Source organism: Bombyx mori, chromosome 17, assembly GCF_030269925.1.
Source record: "Bombyx mori chromosome 17, ASM3026992v2".
Taxonomy (NCBI): Eukaryota; Metazoa; Arthropoda; class Insecta; order Lepidoptera; family Bombycidae; genus Bombyx; species Bombyx mori.
The window spans coordinates 14582267-14588938 of record NC_085123.1 but is presented as its reverse complement, the minus strand read 5'-3'; the positions used below and the strand labels follow the sequence as shown (position 1 = coordinate 14588938).

The window sequence follows — 6672 nt, the reverse complement described above, 5'->3', positions numbered from 1 at the left end:
CTCAAAGTGGGTGGCGCATTTACGTTGTAGATGTCTATGGGCTCCAGTAACCACTTAACACCAGGTGGGCTGTGAGCACGTCCACCCACCTAAGCAATAAAAAAAAAAAAAAAGAGGTTCAATTCTTTTTCATACGCTTTAATTAGATTGGTTTTTTTTCCCTACCTATTCTAATAACCTCTAGGGCTTGTACTAGATTCACAAAACTAGTAGGTGAGCTCACGGGGCACTAAACTGACGACGTGGCTAACACTAGCCCTAGCAAGAGCAGTGCTCCGCAGAATCTACCACCGGATCGGAAACGCGATCCACTAAGAGGATCCGGCGAGAAACTCAGTAGACTGTGTCTGTGGGTTAATTTACTTGCTGAACCCTGCGTCGCAAGCGACGGGAACGATGACCGGTGCTTGAGGTACCTAAAAGCACTGTTAGAGAGAGAGAAAGAGAGAGAGAGAGAATACACTTTATTGCACACCAAAACACAATTTACATTAAAAAAACAATCACAAAAAGCAGATACATTTGTACAATAGGCGGTCTTATTGCTAAAAGCGATCTCTTCCAGACAACCGTTTAATTTACAGAAATTTTAGAAAATATAAAAATAACTAGTCAGGTCATAAGTATTGTCACACAGTAAAAACCTTTCTTTTAGAATGCTGGCCACAAAAAAGTTTATTGAATTCGAATTTCGAATTGTTCATGAAAATAAAAATGTATACTTTTAGAATTTTACTCATTTTTAAATATGGAGTGGACGCTTAAAGAAGACCGTGTTGCAGTTATTGCGCTGCATCGTTGCGGTTACGCGCCAATTCAAATTTTTAACATACTGAAAAATTTGAATATAACCAAAAGATTCGTTTATCGTACCATCAAACGATACAATGAAGACTCTAGTGTAGATGACAGGTCAAGAAGTGGTCGCCCTCGGTCTGTTAGGACTCTAGCAGTGATAAAAGCTGTGAAGGCGCGAATTCAAAGAAATCCCAAACGTAAGCAGAAACTGTTGGCCCTTCAGATGGGGTTAAGCAGAACCACGGTGAAAAGGGTGTTAAATGAAGACTTAGGGCTTCGGACATATCGAAGAAAAACAGGACATCGTTTGAATGCTCGTCTAATGGACCTGAGACTGAAGAGATGCCGCGCTTTGTTGAAGCGGTACGCGGGAAATAAATATCGGGAAATTCTTTTTTCGGATGAAAAATTTTTTACCGTAGAAGAGAGCTACAACAAACAAAATGATAAGGTGTATGCACACAGTAGTGAAGAAGCGAGCAACCGTATTCAGCATGTCCAACGAGGTCATTTTCCATCCTCGCTCATGGTATGGTTGGGAGTTTCTTATTGGGGCTTAACAGAGGTACATTTTTGTGAGAAAGGTGTAAAAAACGAATGCAGTTGTGTATCAAAATACAGTCCAGACGAACCTTGTGGAACCTGTTTCTCATACCATGTTCAATAACAGGCACTGGGTATTCCAACAAGATTCGGCGCCAGCTCATAGAGCGAAGAGCACACAAGACTGGCTGGCGGCGCGTGAAATCGACTTCATCCGGCACGAAGACTGGCCCTCCTCCAGTCCAGATTTGAATCCGTTAGATTACAAGATATGGCAACACTTGGAGGAAAAGGCGTGCTCAAAGCCTCATCCCAATTTGGAGTCACTCAAGACATCCTTGATTAAGGCAGCCGCCGATATTGACATGGACCTCGTTCGTGCTGCGATAGACGACTGGCCGCGTAGATTGAAGGCCTGTATTCAAAATCACGGAGGTCATTTTGAATAAAATTTAGTGTCATAAGAATCTATGTTTTGTTAAATTCATTTTGGTATATGAATGGTTACATAATGAATAAACTTGTTTCAATTATTTTACATTAAACATGTGACAGAATTTATGACCTGACTAGGTATAGCAGGTATGTTGCGGTGTAATATAGATAATAAATACATTATTATAGAAAATATATACATACAATAAACAAAATATATACCGTTTACATAATATAATATGAAATATATACCAATATTTATATACCAATATACATACTTACATACAATACATACTAATATACTTACATACACATAATAAATCATTAGTATGGAAATAATAAATAAATGATGATGCAAACAAACTGCACTAAGCAGATAAAATCGGGAGGATCCGAAATGACGTGTTTTGGGTATCTGAGTGTGTGTGTGTGTGTGCGCGTGCGCGTGCGTGTGTGCGTGTGCGTGCGCGCGTGTGTGTGTGTGTGTGTGTGTGTGTGTGTGTGCGTGCGTGTGTGTGTGTGTGTGTTTTTTTATTTATTTTAGAAGCTACAACGGTAAGGCTCGTTTTGTTTTTGTGCACATATGTATTTCCGAATATTGTACTAGAATACTTAAGCTTTATTTCTCTCATTTCATAATTAGCACGAAAATGTTGCTGCAATTCACGATAATCGTCTATCATTATAACGTTGCCAGGACCGTGTGCGCAAGCCTCATTTCAATGCAATCTATTAGTAAACATGTGGTCCATAAATAAATATTTGAACTGAATTATTACTACTACTAAAATCACTTCATTAAATGCTTTAAAGTTAATAGATTGTTCAGTAATAGCGATAAAACTATACAGAGTGACGTATTTACAAAGTGCATTTACGAATTAGCTATGAAAGATTTTTAAACAAATTTTTGTAGATTGGAAACACGAACAAATCTACACACGACGATGCCGATTGGGTTATTGAAGCCTTCGTCAAACAGAACGCGTACTTAGCGCCGCGTACTTAACGTCGCGCTCTTTTCATGTCACACCAATTGACTAGATGAGTCTAACGCTCCTTGACGCAACGCATTCGCCAAATCATAGTGCCTTTCGATAGCAGTGTGAAAATTTAAAAGTATTAAGAAATCGAGTGATTCAGATGTGGCATTGTATAAGCATGGGTATTTTCTAACTATTTATATCATTTTTTCGGGCATTATCTAGTATTTTAATACACATTCACTCGGACGCTAAAACAAAATTTGTAAAAAATTACAACGCCTGACGTCAAAGCGTCCTAACGCCGCGACAGAGTGCTGCGTACTTATAGCGCTGGGGCTCTGTTTGACGGTATGTTACCATATTAGTACAACACATCTCGGCGTCATAGCGCGGCGTTAGTTTAGCGCTCTGACGCGCGCTAATTACGCGTTCTGTTTGACGAAGGCTTAAGTGATGAAAAATGTTTGTTACAAGCCAAGGCATCTAAAAATAACATCGAGGGGTGAAAGAATATTTAGTTTGAGTGACATTTTTGCAACTTTAGAGGAAAGCCATAACAAAATAACTTCTTCGGCTATTAGAATGGGGCAAACTTTATTGAAGTTAAATTAAAAACTGCGATTGCTTACTGTTTAAAACAGTCCTTATATATTGCGTGATCAGCGAAGTATCACTTAAACCAAAAAGTAACAATTTTACTGGTGGTAGGACCTCTTGTGAGTCCGCACGGATACGTACCACAACTCCGCCTATTTCTGCCGTGAAGCAGTAATGCGTTTCAGTTTGAAGGGTGAGGCAACCGTTGTAACTATACTGAGACCTTAGAACTCATATCGCAAAGTCGGTGGCGGCATTAACGTTGTAGATGTCTATGGGTTCCAGTGACCACTTAACACCAGGTGGGCTGTGAACTCGTTCACCCATCTAAGCCATCAAAAAATCTTTCACCCCTCGATATATAGTTGGTGTAGTTTGATACAAATTCTAATAACGGTTCATTTGTAAAATCGAATATTCTCTTAAGGAAACCGCATTGTTTGTACATTAAAATTTACGTCATGGAAATATTTACGTTTTAACGTATTGGATTTTGTAAATACGCGTCATACAGGAAGCACGCTTGGGTACCGCGTTTCTGTAGTCGAAACTGGATCGCTACGTCAAACGAGAAGTAAGTTTGTACTGCGCCAGATTGTTGCGAAAATTGATTTACTCGTTCACGTTGTTGTTCTAGAACTTTAAGGGTGACGTCACTTGATATTAAGTTAGTGTTATAACTAGAATTCCGAATTTTTTTGTGGCTTATACGACAATTTTTTAAGCTATTGCATAGATTTTATCGCGGGCCGACCGAATCATGAAATTCCGTAACGAAAAAAACCTTACACCCCTCACTCCGCCTACCATGTAGCTCGCGTTCAACACATTCACACGTTGCGCTTGTGTAGTGTTGTGAATAAGCGCGTGGCGTGACGTCACACTGCATGCGCATCATGAAAAGTCTGCCCATCTCTCTCTCGCGCGGTCTAGCTTATGAGTGTAAAGGGGTCAGTGAAGGTTTTGCTTTTATTAATGTTTAATATAGCGTGGTCTTGTTTTATTATTGTTTTAATATTAAATTATCATTGTCTAATTAGAATTGCTTAAGTTGATAAAAAATCCTATGCAATAGCTTTACCGCGGCAGTTCCCGAGTTCCACACGTTTTTTTTTAATTGGTAAAATCGACTAGATTTGATTATAAATAAATAACAACAAAAGAGCAAAGAAACAAAAGTTAAAGTGGATTTTAAAGTGATGTAGAGCAGAGTGTCCTATATTTTATACCAAAGTGGTAAAATAAGAACATACAAAAGTATAACGGGTGATCTGGTCGGACAAAGGAATTTCTTCTAGAAAATAGTTGAGCGGAAACAAAACAGATTAAACAAGAAGAGCAGGGGTTACTGGAGTAATTCCTCGACCGGGTATCCGTAAATGGATTCCCAAGCGTTAAAAAAAAAAAAAAAAGGTGTTACTGGAGCCCATACACATCTACGACGAGATATAAGTTCTAAGGTCTCAAGTATGGCTTACAACGGCTGCTCCACCCTTCAAACCGAAACGCATTACTGCTTCACGGCAGAAATAGGCAGGGTGGCGGTACCGTTTTTTTTTTTTTTTTTTCCACGTCGTCTCACAAGAGGTCCTACCACCAGTAGTCACACCAATAAAATATGTAAAAATTGAAATTCATTCAAAAGATCTTGTTTATACTTTTCAGGTAAACCTAAGTGAAGATAATAATAATAGTTTCAAAGACCTTTCGTTAACAAAACTACTGCTCCCGAGAAATAGATTTTTCAACACGAACTATCACGGAATATTGTTAGTAGATCATAAACATACCATCATCCCATATCTCTTATCTGAATCGAAAGAAGATTCAACTACTACGTGGTTTAAATACTAAGAACAATTAAATATTCATATCATGCCAAAAACTAATTATGTGCTATTATGTGACTAGTACTTGTGTTTCAGAGTGCGATATATTGGTAGTTTTCCAATTACAGAGCATAATGCGACTCAGTGACGCACAATGCCGAATTATGCTGAAGCTTAATTGGAACGTGGATTAGTTTTCAAATGCATCAGCAGAGTGCGCTAAGTTAGCACAGTTTTAATTAACATTGATTATTTCTAAGAAACTACGACGAAACGAAAGCCTTACAATTTTTTTCAACATTAAATAATATTACTAACGATAATATAAACAAAATTTCGATCAATGCCAAAGAAAAAACACTTGTCATTTTTCTGACACTGAGTCCGTATCGATTGCGAGTATCACGCGAGAGCAGCACTTTTGAGAGTGCTCGATTGTGCGAAGCGTTGCTGTAGTTGGAACATTCAACGTTGAGCATTATGCCGCATAATGCGCTCTTGTGCTGTAATTGAAAAACTACCATTGTTATCCCGACGTCATTTGGAGCTTATTGAAACATCTTTAGGCCCAAATGATGATATTCTAAATCACAGTTCCCGAGAGGTTAGAAAGTCGTTTTTCCCAATTGTCAAAGTTGATATGCACAAGGCGACGTCGCAAATATAGTATGTAAATTTAAAGAAGACCCTGATTCAAGAACACTAAACGTTTAACTACAAAAAAATAATTATAATACAAACTCGAGCCAGTCATTTATATAAGCAGTTTCGGTGATTACCTTATTATAACAATGAACTGGTTTTTCTAAATTCACAGGGTTCAGTAGTATCAATGGAGAACCCGGAGATTAGTGAATATCTACTTCAAATCAGTGAAAGAGATATATATATACTAGCTGACCCGGCAGACTTCGTAGTGCCTCATCGATAATTATAAGACCTAAACTTTTGTATAAAATAAACTTAAAACAAACAAAAGGAATCCGTCCGACGGGGGACACATCAAAAGAAAAACAATATTGTTGTTTTTATTTAATTCCGAGGATTTTCATATTTATCTACCTTTTAAACCTTCTCTGGACTTCCACAAATAATTCAAGACCAAAATTAGCCAAATCGGTCCAGCAATTCTTGAGTTTTAGCGAGACTAACGAACAGCAATTCATTTTATATAATATATAGATAGATGTGTAAACAATGTACGTGCACGCAAAAATGCTAATAGTTAACTGTTTCCAAAATTAAATAAAGTATTTGAAGCCTACTTAGTCTACCACTGATTTGTATCCAAACCACCTATTTCTGCGGAGCACTGACGCATGCCGGCTTGAAGTATTGGACAACCGCTGTGCCATTGGAAACCTCGACTTTATGGACTGGATATTAGTATCCGAATTATCCTATCTATAAATTCCAAATATCAAATGCGCTGTAACCTCTAAAATAACATTAGCTATTAAAAACTCGTAAATAGAAAAAAAATA

At 37.9% G+C, this 6672-nt stretch overlaps 1 protein-coding gene across 1 annotated transcript in view; it reads left to right on the top strand.

Moving 5' to 3' along the window:
- LOC101740731 (major royal jelly protein 1-like) overlaps positions 1 to 6672 on the top strand; it is a 198324-nt gene that overhangs the window by 57527 nt on the left and 134125 nt on the right. The gene's annotated exons all lie outside the window — the stretch shown is intronic.